The sequence below is a fragment of the Myxocyprinus asiaticus genome, chromosome 6 (assembly GCF_019703515.2).
Source record: "Myxocyprinus asiaticus isolate MX2 ecotype Aquarium Trade chromosome 6, UBuf_Myxa_2, whole genome shotgun sequence".
Lineage (NCBI taxonomy): Eukaryota > Metazoa > Chordata > Actinopteri > Cypriniformes > Catostomidae > Myxocyprinus > Myxocyprinus asiaticus.
This window is the reverse complement of record NC_059349.1, coordinates 32198391-32215364: the sequence shown is the minus strand read 5'-3', so window position 1 is coordinate 32215364 and position 16974 is coordinate 32198391. Positions and strand designations below refer to the sequence as shown.

The 16974-nt window shown below is 41.5% G+C and overlaps 1 protein-coding gene across 5 annotated transcripts in view; it reads left to right on the top strand.

Annotated features, from left to right (window-relative positions):
* Nucleotides 1–4349: 4349 nt before the first annotated feature.
* LOC127443090 (catenin delta-2-like) overlaps nucleotides 4350–16974 on the top strand; it is a 138941-nt gene continuing 126316 nt past the window's right edge. For 3 of the 5 annotated variants that reach the window (XM_051701592.1, XM_051701589.1, XM_051701587.1), the window contains exon 1: nucleotides 4351–4587. The gene's annotated coding sequence lies outside the window, so the exon portion shown is untranslated. Of the gene's footprint in view, nucleotides 4588–16974 lie in introns of all 5 variants that reach the window. The other 2 variants (XM_051701590.1, XM_051701588.1) reach the window with 1 other exon arrangement.

The window sequence follows — 16974 nt, the reverse complement described above, 5'->3', positions numbered from 1 at the left end:
TTCCCCTCCCCAAATTACCTTCAGTGAGAGAGACAGCGGTTGAAGTCATTAATCACATCTTCTGCACTCATGGCCTCTATGACCGATATGGTTTCTGACAGGGGACCCCAGTTTGTGTCACGGTTTTGGGAAAAATTCTGCCGACAGCTGGGGGCTACTGTAAGTCTGTCCTCTGGGTTCCATCCCCAGACTAATGGGCAGGTGGAGTGGGTGAACCAAGAGCTTGAAAAGATCCTGCATTGCGTCGCTTCCCGTAATCCGTCTTCTTGGAGATAATTTAGCCTGGGTCGAGTATGCCCATAATTCCTCTCTGTCATCGTCTACAGGGCTTTCACTCTTCCAGTGTTGCCTGGGTTACCAGCCCCCACTGTTCCCTGCCCAAGAACCCGATGCTCAGGTCCTGTCCACACATGCATTCATCCAATGGTGCCATCGCACTTGGCGAATAGCCAGATAAGCCCTCCTCCGGAATGGTGCTCGTATTAAGAAGTCGGAAGATTGCCACCGGTCTAAACCTCCAGCTTACGTCTGTGGGCAGAAGGTTTGGTTGTCTACCAAAGACATTCCTCTCCGACTCCCCTGGGGCCCAGATTCATTGGGCATTTTCCCATGACGAAGGTCATTAGCCTGGTGGCGGTCCGTCTCAAATTTCTCCCTTTCCTTAGTTGCGTCCCGTGTCAAACCCGTCGTCCGGTCTAGCCTATGGGCTGTTCTCACTGCTACCATCAGGTAGGCGGTATCGCAGCATCAGGACCCGCACCAGCCGACTCCATGATAGCTTCTTCCCCCAAGCAATCAGACTTCTGAACTCTTGATCTCTCATGATCAATATACATCAGCACTGCACTTTATTACTCTTACTCTTATATCTCACACCGGACTGTCATAAATTATATTATTATATTATGTCTCTCTTAACAACTGACTATCAACCGACAGCCTGCATGTCAATACAGTACAATACTGTACATTCTATATATATATAGAGGGATACTGTGACTTACTGTGACTGTGTCTCGGTGAGTCCGCTGGTTTGTTTCTTTTGTCATTATGTTCTCTCTGTTGGGTTCAGGTGTCGCTGACTCACATGATCAGCGTTGCCAAGGAAGCCTTGATTGTTTCCATGGTAACAGTGGAAACTGTTCCATCTCCAACCATGGTAACCTGATCGGCATTAGTTCTCAGGCTATATCTACCTCCTTCTGTTTTATGTTTGTTGCTCGATTGTTTGAGTCCTGTTTCTTACCACTCTCTCCCTCTGCCCTAGTATATCCTGTATTGTGTCTGTATATTGGTTACAAGTTTGTGCTGTGTGCGCCGGAATTGTGGTTACCATCCTGCCTGTTTGCCTCGCCTCCTTGATGCTTCTTCTGAATTTCTCCTCAGCGATACTTCTCTGCACCGTGACTGCTCTGCACATGACCACTACGCACACAAGCCTACAAACATACTACTCTCTCTGGATTGCTCGAGGATCTATTCTAAACGACCACTACGCACACAAGCCTACGAACACACCATCCTTCTCCATGCTGCAGTCGGTGCTGGGTTCCTCTCTCGAAGCTTTACCAGCCTTGCTGTGTTTATATTAATAAACTGATCATTGTTGTCCGCACTTGGATCTTTTGTCTCATCCTTCCTGACAAAATCTTTGTTTGTGTTCTGCAGAAGAAAGAAAGTCATACACATCTGGGATGGCATGAGTGTGAGTACATTATGAGACAATTAATTTTTTGGGTGAACTAACCCTTTAAGCCCAACGTATTCACATTTTTCATGATTATCCACTGGGCAGCACCATTTTAAGTGTTAATTGGAGGAAATGTTTTTCACTTGTGCAGTTGTTGGCTGACAAAACAACTCAACATAGTTTATGATATCAACATACAAGCAACTAACCTCGGTCCATAGCTTCATTTCATCCACCCACTCCTTTATCATCAACGGGTGATGAACTGTCAAAAAATGATCATTGCGACTATTCAGCAGAATGGAGCGACATGCTGTTTTTGACAATATTATCACATGTAAGATGCTAAACATCACATTATTCACTAAGAACATATGCTGATGAAAATGAATGCACCGGATAACAAAAACAAGCTTCCGTTATGAATCATGAAACACTTCTGCATTCAGGAAAAAGGAGGAAACTTCAGTTTTTACATTTATGCTAGAAGGACTAATACATGATGTGGCAGGGCGGAGGGTGGGGCCGGGTTGTTTTTCTGCACACCCGGCCCCTAATTAGGCTGATTAAGCCCGAGAGGGATAAAGCCGACCGGAGACGGCAGTGCGAGAGAGAGAGAATTACAGGCAGCTGACCTGTATGTGTTTGGTTGTGTCTTTTTGTTTTAGTTAATCATTAAATATTATTTATGTTGTTAAGCCAGTTCTCGCCTCCTCCTTTCCATTGAATGTGTTACACTGGTGCCGAAAACCCAGGAAGCAGGAGGGATGCGCCATAGTAGTCCTCGCCATTACCATCCACCCCAATGGAGCGGCCGTGGCCATCCGCTGGGGGACGGAGGAGCCCGGCCACCTGATAGCGGAGGAACGGCCGCTGACCGTGAGGGGAGGTGGGGCTCCTGGCCTACCACCTGGAGTGGGAGAACCACTGCCAGGGGCGGGGGAAACCCCTTCCAACCACCAAAAACGAGGCGGGGTGTTCTGTCCTCCAGGGGCTGGAGGACTGCCTCCGATCTGCCCGGGGAGGCATGGCTGTCATCCACTAGAGGGTGGAGGAGTGGCTGGGGACCAGGCTACGGCGTATCGGAGAAACGGCGAGTAAATTATAAATTTTTTTCTCCATCTCCTCTCTCTCTCCCGCTGCCGCTCCGCATTGGCCTTTCCCTCTCTTTTTAAATATTATTGTTTTAGTTGGGTATAATCACCGTTATGGTGTAAAGTACCATGTTTTTTTGTTATTGTTGTTTCCCTCCCCCTGTCCCCTCTCAGATACAGGAAGGCGGGACGCCTCCCTCCAGGGAAAGAGGGGGGGATGTACGTCATGCCAGGGACTCCACGGCCTGAGAGAATGAGGGAGAAATGTGGCAGGGTGGAGGGCGGGGCCGGGTCGTGATTCTGCATACCCGGCCCCTAATTAGGCTGATTAAGCCCGAGAGGTTTTTCCACTGAATGTGTTACACATGACTATTTCTCTTCAGGGGTTTAGACTCATAAAGATATATTTACATCCTTTCAGGCTCAGTTTATACGAATACAGGCAGGGTTGGGAGGGTTACTTTTTAAATGTATTCCACTACAGATTACAGAATACATGCTGTAAAATGTCATTTGTAACGTATTCTGATTACTCAAGGTCAGTATCGTGTTCTAAATACTTTAGATTACTTTTAGATTTTTTCACGTTTTGACTATAAAACCTCTGCCAGTACAGTAAGACAAAATACACATGTTAAAAATACATTCTCTGAAAAACCTAAATATCTTATGCAGTGTTGCTTCTAAAACAAGATTAATCAAACTGATCTTGTTTTAATGATTTTTTTTTCTATTTTTACAGGAAAAATAAAAATAAAAAAATTATCAAGAATACAATTTTTGCTCTAATATCAAAGGTCTTACTAGAAAAAATAAATGATGATCCAACGTGAATTTTCTTGATAAAAAAATATGAACATGCCTGGTAACAAGTGCATGTAAAATGGCTAGAAATAGCATTTTAGCCTAGCGTAAACTGACAATTTACACAGGGTTTATTTCTATTTCTTCTGCTCCAGACTTACTTCAGACTTACTTCTCTGTCTGCTCGTATGAATGTAACACATCATAAGAAAGTGTTTTACCGTTGTTCAAATGCACTTTGATCACACCATTTATATGTATACATTTTTCCATCTGAAAAGACTAAATATTAAATGAAACAAAAATAATCTCTTCATTAATTAAAATACTTTTTGAATGTAAATGTATTCTAATTACCAATTATTTAAATTGTAACTGTAGTGGAATACAGTTACTTATATTTTGTATTTTAAATATGTAATCCCGTTACATGTATTCCATTACTCCCCAACCCTGAATACAGGTATCTTCTGACCTCCTCCTACACACACTTTTGACATGCACATCTTCTGTTGTTGTTTCTACCACTGCTACATTTTGGCACGGAGTTCCCGCCATACGTCTAGGCATACGCTATCCTACCTGCAAAAACAGAAGCATACTTTGGGTATCACAGTTCTTCAAATGGGATTGCAGAGGCGAAATTCCGAACATGACCGGGAGATGTCGCTGCGGGACGTATCGTCATCACTGCAGCAAGGTGCTCGGATAGGGATGGTCCAGCAGGGAAGAGGAGGAGAGAGAGGGAGTGAGCAGGCGCTGCTGCTGCTGCTGCGTTCGTGGCTACCCACCGCAGTTTTCCGGTCTCCTATACCCACGGTTTTCCTTGGATACCTAGCGGATGCTACCCGTAGCACTGCACACCAGCATCTCTTCTCGAAAGTCCGCTTTAAGTGCCAGTCGTTGGGAATGATTTCCGTGTGTCACTACTTCTGAATTGTCGGCGTTAATCGGGGAGGGGAAGCGAGAAGAGCGTTTGTTCCACTGGACATTAATTCGGTAAGCCCAATGTCATTCCAGTTGCATTTCCAGCTGTCACACTCCCCACCTTCAGCCGTGATTTCTGCCACGAATATGCGTGAAACAGCTGTTACAACCATTCCGGTGCACAGCATAGGTTATTTACTTATTTGCATGCTCATATTGCTGTTATTGTGTTAAGGGATGTTTTATCGCATTTGAAGCTTGTATTCATCGGGCTATGGAGCGCAGGCTGGGAACTGAAAATGGAATCCATTAGAGCATCATTCTCCATGGGGGGGTTGGGGGCACACAAAACCTATTACTCGCCTATTGACCTAAATCTCGATGATGTATTTATAAGATTACACTAGTCCACGGACATGACGACTAACCACTGCTTCTTTGTCTAGAACTGTCAATGGCTTTGGTTAGATATGAAGCACCATATTCATTTTGTTTCCATACATTTTTAATTTCTTGATTTACTGGCTTGTGTAGCCTAATCTATTTCTTGCATTATGGCTTCTTTTTGCATTATTGACCGTATTGCCAGTTGACAGATCTATAGATAAAACAGGGAATCCTTTATAAAGTATAAATTAAGTAAATAATAAAGACGAATAAAGCACATTTGTTTAGGACTGGTCAGAGAAATTAGATATGGAAATAGAAGTGTATCCGGCTAGACTGTGCGGTTGCATAGGTGAGGCCGTTTGCTGTCCACAGAACTGCCGCTCACTGGATGTTTTTTGCTTTTGGCACCATTTGGAGTAAATTCTAGAGACTGTTGTGCATGAAAATGCAAGGAGATCAGCAGTTACAGAAATACTCAAACCAGCCCGTCTGGCACCAACAATCATCCATGCGATTATCTAATCAGCCAATCGTGTGGCAGCAGTGCATTGCATAAAATCATGCAGATACGGGTCAGGAGCTTCAGTTAATGTTCACATCAACCATCAGAATGGTGAAAAAATGTGATCTCAGTGATTTCGACCATGGCATGATTGTTGGTGCCAACAAAAACAAAAAACATCCAGTGAGCGGCAGTTCTGTGGATGGAAACGCCTTGTTGATGAGAAAGGTCAACAGAGAATGGCCAGACTGGTTCGAACTGACAAAGTCTACGGTAACTCAGATAACCACTCTGTACAATTGTGGTAAGAAGAATAGCATCTCAGAATGCTATTCTGAGATGTGGGTTGGTGCTGTTTTGGCGGCGCGAGGGGGACCTACACAATGTTAGGCAGGTGGTTTTAATGTTGTGGCTGAACGGTGTATCATGCTCATAGTGTTCTTTGGTATTCTTCTCAGAAGGTAATAGACCAATTGATAAATATCAGACTTGTCTTCAGCCACTTGGAGTCTCCTCTTCTGATAATGACCACAGAGATAAAGCTGGTGATGACACAGTCACTTGCCATTGTTGACATTCGAGCTGACACTCACAACAGATATGAAGTTATAGCTGTCATAGCAGGAGGAAATGTGAGTGCAGTATCATACATTTCTTTTATATTTTTAAGATTTTCCCTAAGAAGATCTGCCAAATGGTAACTTGGAATTTGATTAATCTTTTTTTTTTGTAACTTTGAGGTTTGATGTGTACACTTAGTTCACCCAAAAATGAAAATTCTGTCATCATTTATGCCATTCCAGATGTGTATGACTTTCTTCTGTTGAAAACAAACAAAACAAACTTTCACATTCTGAAAGTGGAAATTTATAGTAAAAAAGGATTTCAATATTTATTAGTTTCTCACCCAAAGCATTTGCATCGCTTCAGAAGACATATATTAAACTGTTAGGTGAGATGTTAGGTAGAATTACAGTCTCAGTCACCATTCACTTTCATCACATCTTTTTTTTATACATAATGAAAGTGAATGAAGACTGAGGATGTCATTCAGCCTAACATCTCCTTTTGTGTTCCATGGAAGAAAGTCAAACAGAATTTTCTTTTTGGGTGAACTATCCCTTTAAGATAATACACACTTATTATTATCTTTGCCTGTCATTTCTGAGGGTAAAATCTATTAAAAAAAAGAAGTTCAGCAGAGTGATAAAAGTAGATTTTATTATTCCGAAACTCTATAGCCCTATAGCTCCCTCTTGTTAAGTTCCCAGGTGTGTTAAGCTGTCTTAATGCTATTGAGGGCCGTCCTTTCCCAGCACTGTCTTGTACACAGATCAAGTGCTTGAATGAGCGATCTTGCCTTAACTTCATTTAGCCAGTGTACCATGGAAACATCCTCTTATATGCACACGGCAAATGCACCAGGGAGCTGCCTTGCTTATGCACACACTGTCAGTGCTCTAGAAAAGACTTGATAGGAGGGCAGAAATACATTCTTTCCTGACTGCGTGGATGATACAGACCCGGAGTCAGGAGAGACAAGCTGTGCTCACTGAGCATTTGCACTTGTGATTAAGGAATCCACTGACACATGAAATATGAAATATGAGAGAGAGCAGGGCCCATGCCATCTATTTATAGATTTGCAAACAAAAATGAATAAAAAATGAAGGTTATGCACTTATATTTTTGGTGGTTTAGGATGGTTTATTGTCCTCAGCCTTAACATCAATAATTTTCTTTTGAACTGGAATCATCTAAGATGTCTTGAAAGAGAAGTTGCATGTTTGGGCATGACCTTGGGCTGTAATAAGTGGTAACCTAAAACTGTTATCTTAAGGAGGTATTTCTACCTGACATAACCCTTAAAATGAGCTTTGTTGGTGTTACTTGATGCATTCACATTGATTCAGTGATGTTAAACAATATTTTTGTTTTGAATAAAACCTGTTAATTTATATGTTACCACATGAAACACATGTTAAGGTTAAAAATGTTTCAATATGCTTGAGCAAATAGTGTCACACTGTACTACACCATTTTTGCACTACTAAATATTATTAGTAGGGACTAAAAACAAAATGTGGTAACACTTTCTATGAAGCCCATATTTATATTGCATTGTAAAGGCATTAAACATGCATTATACTGGATTCATGTCTCATAAAACGTCTTATAACAAGTTACAACTTCTCATAAATAAACACCTTATAATAAGTTATAACTTCTCATAAACAATTATAACAACAGTTATAATACATTGTAAGACTTCCCCTATTCATAGTTATAATTTAGAGTATAATGCATTATAACACAAGCAACATCTAATTTTATCGTATAAAGTATATGTGCTGTCATGGTCTTTGCCTGCTTTAAGTAAATGACAAAAGCAATATCTTCTTATAAACAGCCATAGCATAAACTTGTAACATACAATACATTACAAGTCAAATGTATATATGGAAGTTATTTATAAAATAAGTCTCCAAATAAGATGCACAAACATTAAAGTTTATTGTATAGAGTCCAGTATAGATTTATTTTATTTTTTTAAAATATTTTATTTTGTGGTGTGTTTACACCCAAGAAGATTGGCTACATGTGTGACCAATATACATATTTTTTCCTGATATATTTTAACCTTGTAGCTTTTCAAGCGTTATTATCCGTAATATCTCAAAATTTACATTGAATGTGTGTTATTTTGTATTTTGTGCATGTGTAATGTATATAACTTCCAGCATGAATTGTAATGTTTTATAACCACTTAAGAATACCTTATGGATGTTTATAATAAGACATTGCTTTTGTCACTTTACAAATTACAAATATATATAACTTCGTCAGATAAAATTGGATATTGCTTGTGTTATGATGATTTATAAGGTATAACTATGAATAGGTAAGTATTATAATGTATTATAATTGTGGTTACAATTATTTATGAGAAGTTATAACATATTATAATGTGTATTATGAGACATTACTAATGCACTATAATGCCTTTACAATGCATTATAAATATGGGCTTCATAGACAGTTTTACCCAAAAGTTTGGGTGATATACCAATTGCAGTGTTGCCAGATCTCACAAGATAAACAAGGGGCCTGATCTGGAAAAACAAGCCCAAAACAAGGGACTTGCCTCACCCAAAATAAGTGAAAATAAGCGATAAAATCTTTTCCCCATGTGGGTGAATTATGAGCATAGAAAACTTAACAAGCATTGTATGCAGTAGCCTACAGTATATAAAATAACGTTGCTCTGTGGGTAGCACTGTCGCTTCACAGCAAAAAGGTCACCGGTTCAAGTCCTGGCTCAACCTGGGTCATTCTTGGTGGAGTCTGCATGTTTTCCAAGTGTTCGCTTGGGTTTCCTCTGGTTTCCCCGCACAGTCCAAAAACATGCAAGTCAAGTGAATTGGAGACTCAAAAATTGCCCGTAGGTGTGAGTGAGAGTGTGAATGTGTTTGTCTGTACCATATGATGGACTGGCCACCTGTTTAGGGTGTTTCCCCGCCTTCGGCCCAAGACAGCTGGGATAGGCTCCAGCACTACCCATGACTCTGAATAGGATACAGTAAGTGGCTATGGAGAATGGATGGATGGATCCTCAAAAATATTTCAAATATACATCTGTGTTATGTGTATTTTGTTGGTTCATGTTTTTGTGTCTTTTATTTTGAAATTCTAGTTCCTGTTTCATGTCATGTGGTTCCCTTGTCATGTGATTTCATGTTTCCTTCCATGTTCATGTGTCTGGTTTTCATTGGTTGGTTGTCTTGTTATCTTGTTTAGAGTTCTTTGTGTTTATTGGTTATCTTTGTCGTGTTCTCCCATGTTCATGTATTTAAGCCTCATGTTTTCCTTTGTCCATTGTCAGGTATTAATGATTGTTGAATGTAACTTTGGTTGTTAGTTCAAGTTCATGTCAAGTCTAATTTATGCCAAGCCAAGTTTATGTTATGTCAAGTCCATGTTTATGTTTAATTTATGTTTGTAGTTAGGGTTTTGGATATCACAAGTTGGAATACATTTGCACTTGGGTTCTTTACACCATCGTCATAGTCTTTGTCATTGCCAGTGCCAGCACCAGTGTTACAGACGTTACAGAGAGAACGTTACAGAATACCTGACCGACCAAAATGAACCCAGCAATCCAACTCCTATGCCTACGTCAGAGGAATTGTCCCCTGGAGGATTATGTGGAGGATTTCTGTGCTCTGGCCTGCTGGGTGGACTTTAATGAGGTCGCCCTCAAAGACATTTTCTGTTTTGGACTGAATGAGCCAATCACTTCTCTGATGCTAGGCGGTCAGAGTACCCACAGCCTGGCTCAGTATATCGACGTTGCCCTGCAGATTATTGGTTCTACATTCACTGTGGGGAAGGCGGATGCTGAGCCGGAGTCCCACGTCATGGCCGCCGAGCCAGAGTTCCACATCATGGCCGCCGAGCCGGAGTTCCACGTCATGGCTGCCGAGCCGGAGTTCCACGTCACGGCCGCCGAGCTGGAGTTCCACGTCATGGCTGCCAAGCCAGAGTTCCTCGTCATGGTCGCTGAGCTAGCGCCATCTTTTGCCCTGGATCCTGATTCTGCTGCATGCCATGTCACAGCAACAGCTCAGCCTGCTCCATGCCATGTCACAGCAACGCCTCAGCCTGCTCCATGCCATGTCACAGCAACGCCTCAGCCTGCTCCATGCCATGTCACAGAAATACCTCAGCCTGCTCCATGCCATGTCACAGCAATGCCTCAGCCTGCTCCATGCCATGTCACAGAAAAGCCTCAGCCTGCTCCATGCCATGTCACAGAAAAGCCTCAGCCTGCTCCATGCCATGTCACAGCAAAGCCTCAGCCTGCTCCATGCCATGTCACAGCAACACCAGAGCCTGCTCCATGCCGTGTCACAGCTACGCCTGAGCCTGCTCCAAGTCGTGTCACAGCTACGCCTGAGCCAGCTCCATGTCATGTCACAACCACGCCTGAGCCTACTCCATGTCATGTCACAGCCATGCCTGAGCCTGCTCTATGCCACATCACAGCCAAGCCTGAGTCTGTTCCACGCCATGTCATAGCCACATCTGAGCTATTGGACCTGGAGATTGTTCCCGCCCTTGCCCACCCTATGGACGCTTCCTCAGGATCAGACATGGGGAACTTCCGGTCCTCCGAATTCACCTAGACCCTCCGAGCTCTGGACTCCACCTTGGTTCTACGAGCCCTCAGTTTCACCTTGGCTCTATGTCCCATGGTCCTTCGGCCAATCGGCTTCTCTGGGGTCCCTCGTCCCTCCAGCTCTGCCTTGGTCAATTGGTCACCTGGCTCCACCTGAGCTCTCCAATCCCACAGCTACGCTTCGTCAATCTGAACCTGCGGCTTCACCAGGGTCACCTCCTTCCCTACGGCTCTGCCTTGGTCCTCAGTCCCACCGGCTCCACCTCGGTCCTCCAAGCCTTGGGCGCTTCCTCGGTTCTCCAAACCTCCGACTCCACCATGGTCCTTTGAGCTGTCGGCTACTCCAGGCACCAAGTTCCCTGGTGTTGCCCCTCAAGTCTCTCATGGCTCGCCTTCCATGGCTCTGCCCCTCAAGCCTCTCAGGGCCCCACTTTCCATTGATTCTGCCTGGCCACGCCCCACGCCATGTCTTGCCTAGCCACACTTCAAGACTCCCCCCCACCCCAGCTCCCTACAGAACTTTGGGTTTATGCCATGTTTAATGTGTTTTGTTCATGTGTTGGGGCTTCGGGAGCTGCCCCTTAGTGGGGGGGATATGTCATGTGTATTTTGTTGGTTCATGTTTTTCATGTCTTTTATTTTGAAATTGTAGTTCCTGTTTCATGTCATGTGGTTCCCTTGTCATGTGATTTAATGTTTCCCTGCATGTTCATGTGTCTTGTTTTCATTGGTTGATTGTCTTGTTATCTTGTTTAGAGTTCTTTGTGTTTATTGGTTATCTTTGTCATGTTTTTTCCCATGTTCATGTATTTAAGCCTCATGTTTTCCTTTGTCCATTGTCAGGTATTGATGATTGTTGAATGTAACTTTGGTTGTTAGTTCAAGTTCATGTCAAGTCTAGTTTATGCCAAGCCAAGTTTATGTTATGTCAAGTTCATGTTTATGTTTAATTCATGTATGTAGTTAGGGTTTTGGATATCACGAGTTGGAATAAATTTGCACTTGGGTTCTTTACACCATCGTCATCGTCTTTGTGGTTGCCAGTGCCAGCACCAACGTTACAGACATTACAGAGAGAACGTTACAATCTGGCCATCAAAAATCAATTAACAGGCTAAATCTCTCTGTCCTGCATGCACACACACTCCGCGTGGGCACATTTGAACTAAACGTCACCTTATACAGGCTGAATTATTATTTTGTGCACCCACAAAAACTCTTCTGGAGTTAATGAATCAACTTTATACTAGAGCTGTCAGATTTAACGCATTAACGCATGTGATTATTTAAAAAAGTTTAACGCATTAATTTTTCTTAATCGTGATTAACGCATTTACCATTAATACAGCATAAACACTTGTGTGAAGGGTGGAACCTTTGTAATGTGTCCACCCGGAGTCATTACATTGATGGAGAAAGGAGCTCTTAGTGCTATTTAATGTACAAAAAAAAAAAAAAAAAAAAAAAAAGCCCATAAGGGACTTGTAAGGCACATTTTAATTGCTACAGAAGCAAGTCAATTCTCAACTGTAAACAAAACGCAGAAAGAGACGTTTTTGTCTGGAAGCGGTTTTCAAAGCTTGACGCTGGTGTTGACACTCTGACGCGAATCATGAACACAGCTTCACGATTGCTGTAACAAATCGGCTAGTCACAGTCTACTGGTAGATTGATATTGTGGAGTATGAAAGTTTAAGATATTTAATGCCCATTGCAATGAATATGTAACCTATGTGGAAACTAGTTCTTTAAATTTGTCAACCTCCCACTTACACTTTGGGAAACATTTAATGTTACTCGAATTGGTGCTATTTTAGTGCATTTCTTGTGAAAGGCTTTGTTTGGAAAATGTTAATAAAGCATTATATTGTTACATATTGTTTTGTTTTCTTTCTTAAGATGGAAACAAATGCATTTTGACAAAAAAATAATTATATATAGTGTCAAATCTCAGCACTTTCAAAATCTGCAGTTAATCGCGATTAACTACAAAAAATGATGTGATTAATTGCGATTATAATCGACGGACAGCAGTACTTTATACAGATTTAATAACCAATATTAATATAAAACAGAAGGAAGCACACAATCATTGCTCTTGACTCTTTAGCTGTAATAAGCCATATTAAACTGAGATAAGTAAGGCCTAAATAAAAAAAAACAAACAAAAAAAACTGCATGGATCATTTAATTTTAATTACAGGTAAAATTCTCAGATAAAACCTGGCAGCATCAAATCTGTATTAATGCATCATATCAGATAATAATTCAGTAAAGATTTGGAAACAACTGAGTAATACCTCTAATATTTTTCTTGTATCTGGATTAACCATGTATGTATACATAGTAATTGCATATAGTTCTTCAGCATGTCACAAAAGGCTGTGTGATGCAGCAGTTTCCTTCAGGATCAAAGCACATGCTTGTGTTCTACAAAATGAGAGAAGGCTAGTTTTTTTGTGGGCAACAGAAAGTGGTGTAATTCTGAAAATTTACTGCAATAAACCCTTTGGTCTTTGCTTTCATTAAAAATTATCAGAATTAAATTAACCGATTGCCAGCATTTAAAAATAAAGTTTTTACTGAGGAACATTTGAAAGGGAATTTGTTCCCATTTGCGGTTAATTTCTGCAAAAAAAATTCAGTTCATTTTCGGTTTTATTTTTTGTTCCGTTTTTAGTCCCTGATTATTAGTACATGGTTATCTGGAATACTGGATTCCAATCAGTCGTGGGACCATTTATTTTTGAGTAAGGACTACTAAACTGAGTAACAGACTGTTGTCACTGGCAACCGATCTGCTAGCTGTGGTAGTTTTTTGTCTCTTTTAGCACTTTGTGAGTCTCTTTCTACTCGCATAATAATTTTTTTTTTCAATTAATATTTTATGCCCATTAATGTATTTTTTGTAGTGATTATACAGTATTATTAGTGATAGTGATTATATTATTAGTGATATTAGTGATTATTAGAGATTATAACCAGTGCCTACCACTACTACGTAGACACTGGTTATTATTACTAATAAAAGACGAAATAATGTTCCTAATTCTACCAATTAATATTCATTTGTTCTTATGGAAACGACAAAAAGCCTACCAATGTCTTCACTTGTAACAGTTCCATGTTATTTTAACATGATCAATCCAGATTTTTATGACCTTTGATGACAGGTTTTAATTAACCAATGGTTAGAAAAAAAAAAAACTTTATTATTACTAGCTGATATTATTATAAGACAATATTTGCACTTTTATGAGTAGCTTAAGCCCTGAAATCGCACCCTGAGCACTGAGTATTATTGAGAGCAAGGGCATTGATTTGGCTTGAAAATTTGGGGGATTGCAGTGTGAAGCATTTACTCATGTATTGATTGATAATTGTATAAATAATCAGGGAGGTGGGGGGTAGGGGGTTGCACTCGTTTGTTTTGATTAATGGGGGTTAACCCCCATCCCCCCCGGAATCTACGTCCCTGATTGAGAGATTTGGACTGTCTTCTTGGAGCTAGTGGTCAAATGTAGTCCTGCTGTTCTCTCACCAGCAGGGGTCTTCTTGGGCACCACTTAGTGGCAAATTATAGTGGGTCCCAGCATGTCTGTAAACATACACTATATTGCCAAAAGTATTCACTCATCTGCCTTTAGACGCATGTGAATTTAAGTGACATCCCATTCTTAATCCATAGGGTTTAATATGACGTCGGCCCACCCTTTGCAGCTATAACAGCTTCGACTCTTCTGGGAAGGCTTTCCACAAGGTTTAGGAGTGTGTTTATGGGAATTTTTGACCATTCTTCCAGAAGCGCATTTGTGAGGTCAGACACTGATGTTGGATGAGAAGGCCTGGCTCGCAGTCTTCGCTCTAATTCATCCCAAAGGTGCTCTATCGGGTTGAGGTCAGGACTCTGTGCAGGCCAGTCAAGTTCTTCCACACCAAACTCGCTCATCCATGTCTTTATGGACCTTGCTTTGTGCACTGGTGCACAGTCATGTTGGAACAGGAAGGGGCCATCCCCAAACTGTTCCCACAAAGTTGGGAGCATGGAATTGTCCAAAATCTCTTGGTATGCTGAAGCATTCAGGGTTCCTTTCACTGGAACTAAGGGGCCAAGCCCAGCTCCTGAAAAACAACCCCACACCATAATCCCCCCCTCTACCAAACTTCACAGTTGGCACAATGCAGTCAGACAAGTACCGTTCTCCTGGCAACTGCCAAACCCAGACTCGTCCATCAGATTGCCAGATGGAGAAGCGTGATTCGTCACTCCAGAGAACGCATCTCCACTGCTCTAGAGTCCAGTTGTGGCGGCGTTACACCACTGCATCTGACGCTTTGCATTGCACTTGGTGATGTATGGCTTGGATGCAGCTGCTCGGCCATGGAAACCCATTCCGTGAAGCTCTCTACGCACTGTTCTTGAGCTAATCTGAAGGCCACATGAACTTTGGAGGTCTGTAGCGATTGACTCTGCAGAAAGTTGGCGACCTCTGCGCACTATGCGCCTCAGCATCTGCTGACCCCGCTCTGTCATTTTACGTGGCCTACCACTTCATGGCTGAGTTGCTGTCATTCCCAATCACTTCCAATTTGTTATAATACCACTGACAGTTGACTGTGGAATATTTAGTAGCGAGGAAATTTCACGACTGGACTTGTTACACAGGTGACATCCTATCACAGTACCACGCTGGAATTCACTGAGCTCCTGAGAGCGGCTCATTCTTTCACAAATGTTTGTAGAAGCAGTCTGCATGCCTAGGTGCTTCATTTTATACACCTGTGGCCATGGAAGTGATTGGAACACCTGAATTCAATTATTTGGATGGGTGAGCGAATACTTTTGGCAATATAGTGTATTATCTCAGACAAACACAGAATGTTGTGTGGTCTTAAATTAGCATTACATAAACAAAGCAAGTGTGCTGACATGGCACAATGGAAAAACTTCCTGTGAAGAGGTAACTTATCTCAGAGTATTATTTCAAACATGCGGCTCTCTTGGAAGGTTTGTTCTGTTACTATGTGAACTAGTTAGATGAACTATATGTAAGCCATTTGTAGGTTGATTTCATGTAAAAGTGTAAAACCTCCAGCCCAACACAGCAGAAAAAAAAAAAAAACAATTCTGGAATCTGTTTGAAAACAGTGTTTATTTTTGCATCTGGTGATGCTAGTGACACAGAAAAAACACACCTCAGCTTTAACAGTCAGAATAACACATTGATTCTGTCTTGAAGCTTGGAGAATTGTACATTTCCAATACACAAACCTTATATTTGTACTGTTTCCCCGTACACATAGCTAACAGTAAACACTTCTTACGGCAATGTCAGCTCTCTTCAGCGGCATTATTAATCCTATACTAGGTCAGGAGCTCTTACTGAGCCAACTACTTCCACCCAGAGCTACATAGGCATGGCAGCAATGTCATCATGCCACACTTGAAAAATCCAAGACTCATACTGACATCCCATGATGCATTTTCCAGGCTTACAGTAGAATGGCAAATAAACTGGTCTGTCAGTTTCTTGAAACACAAAAATCATCAGTAGTTTTGTTCCTGGCTTGTACAACTCCTACTGAAGATTTTAGGGTGTTTTGAAAAATGTGTCTTGGCTTAAATACTCATCCTGAGAACACCATTCAACTTTTCGGGCAAAATCTACAGTTCCTTTATTATATAGTTGCAGTGGTGTGCAGTGCATTGACCAGTTACCCTTTCAACACCCCCCCCCCCCAAAAAAAAAAAAAAAAAACCAAATAAAAAACCGCCGATAAGGGGGGACAACTGGACCTTTTGTCTCTGGCCCGACCTTGAAGGATGCCCAGAGGTAGCGCATGGAAAGCCGTAGGGGTAGCACCCCTAGAATAACTGTCAGCAGAATGTTTATTGTGTTTATTTAGAGTCCCACAGACACTTTAAGGCGCGGTCACACATTCCTTTGCACGTAAACATTTCTGCGGGTGAAATACAGTCTTCTTAATGGGAATCCACGCGATCGTGAATTTCGCACGATGAACTTCCGGTGGCGAAGAATTTCCCCTCGCGGATTTCACGGGGCATTCAAATTTGGTGAACTTTGCGGCGAGCTTTTGCGCGTTGACCAATAGGAAGTTGCTTGATTTGGCAATAACCTCTGTGTGGGCAGCGCATTGTACATACCTTGTAATAAAATTTTTTTTTTTATAATTATTTCACTTAAGATTTTACGTAAATATTTAGATCGAAATTATAGGTATTGAAGTCAACATGAAATCCAAATTGAGCCTATTTACTTTGTCTGTCTATGCCTCAAAATCCTCCACCTTGTAAATGTGTCTCTGTCACTGTCTTTTGTGTCTTCAAATTGTAGCCCTATATCTGTTAATGGCAAAGGCAAAATTT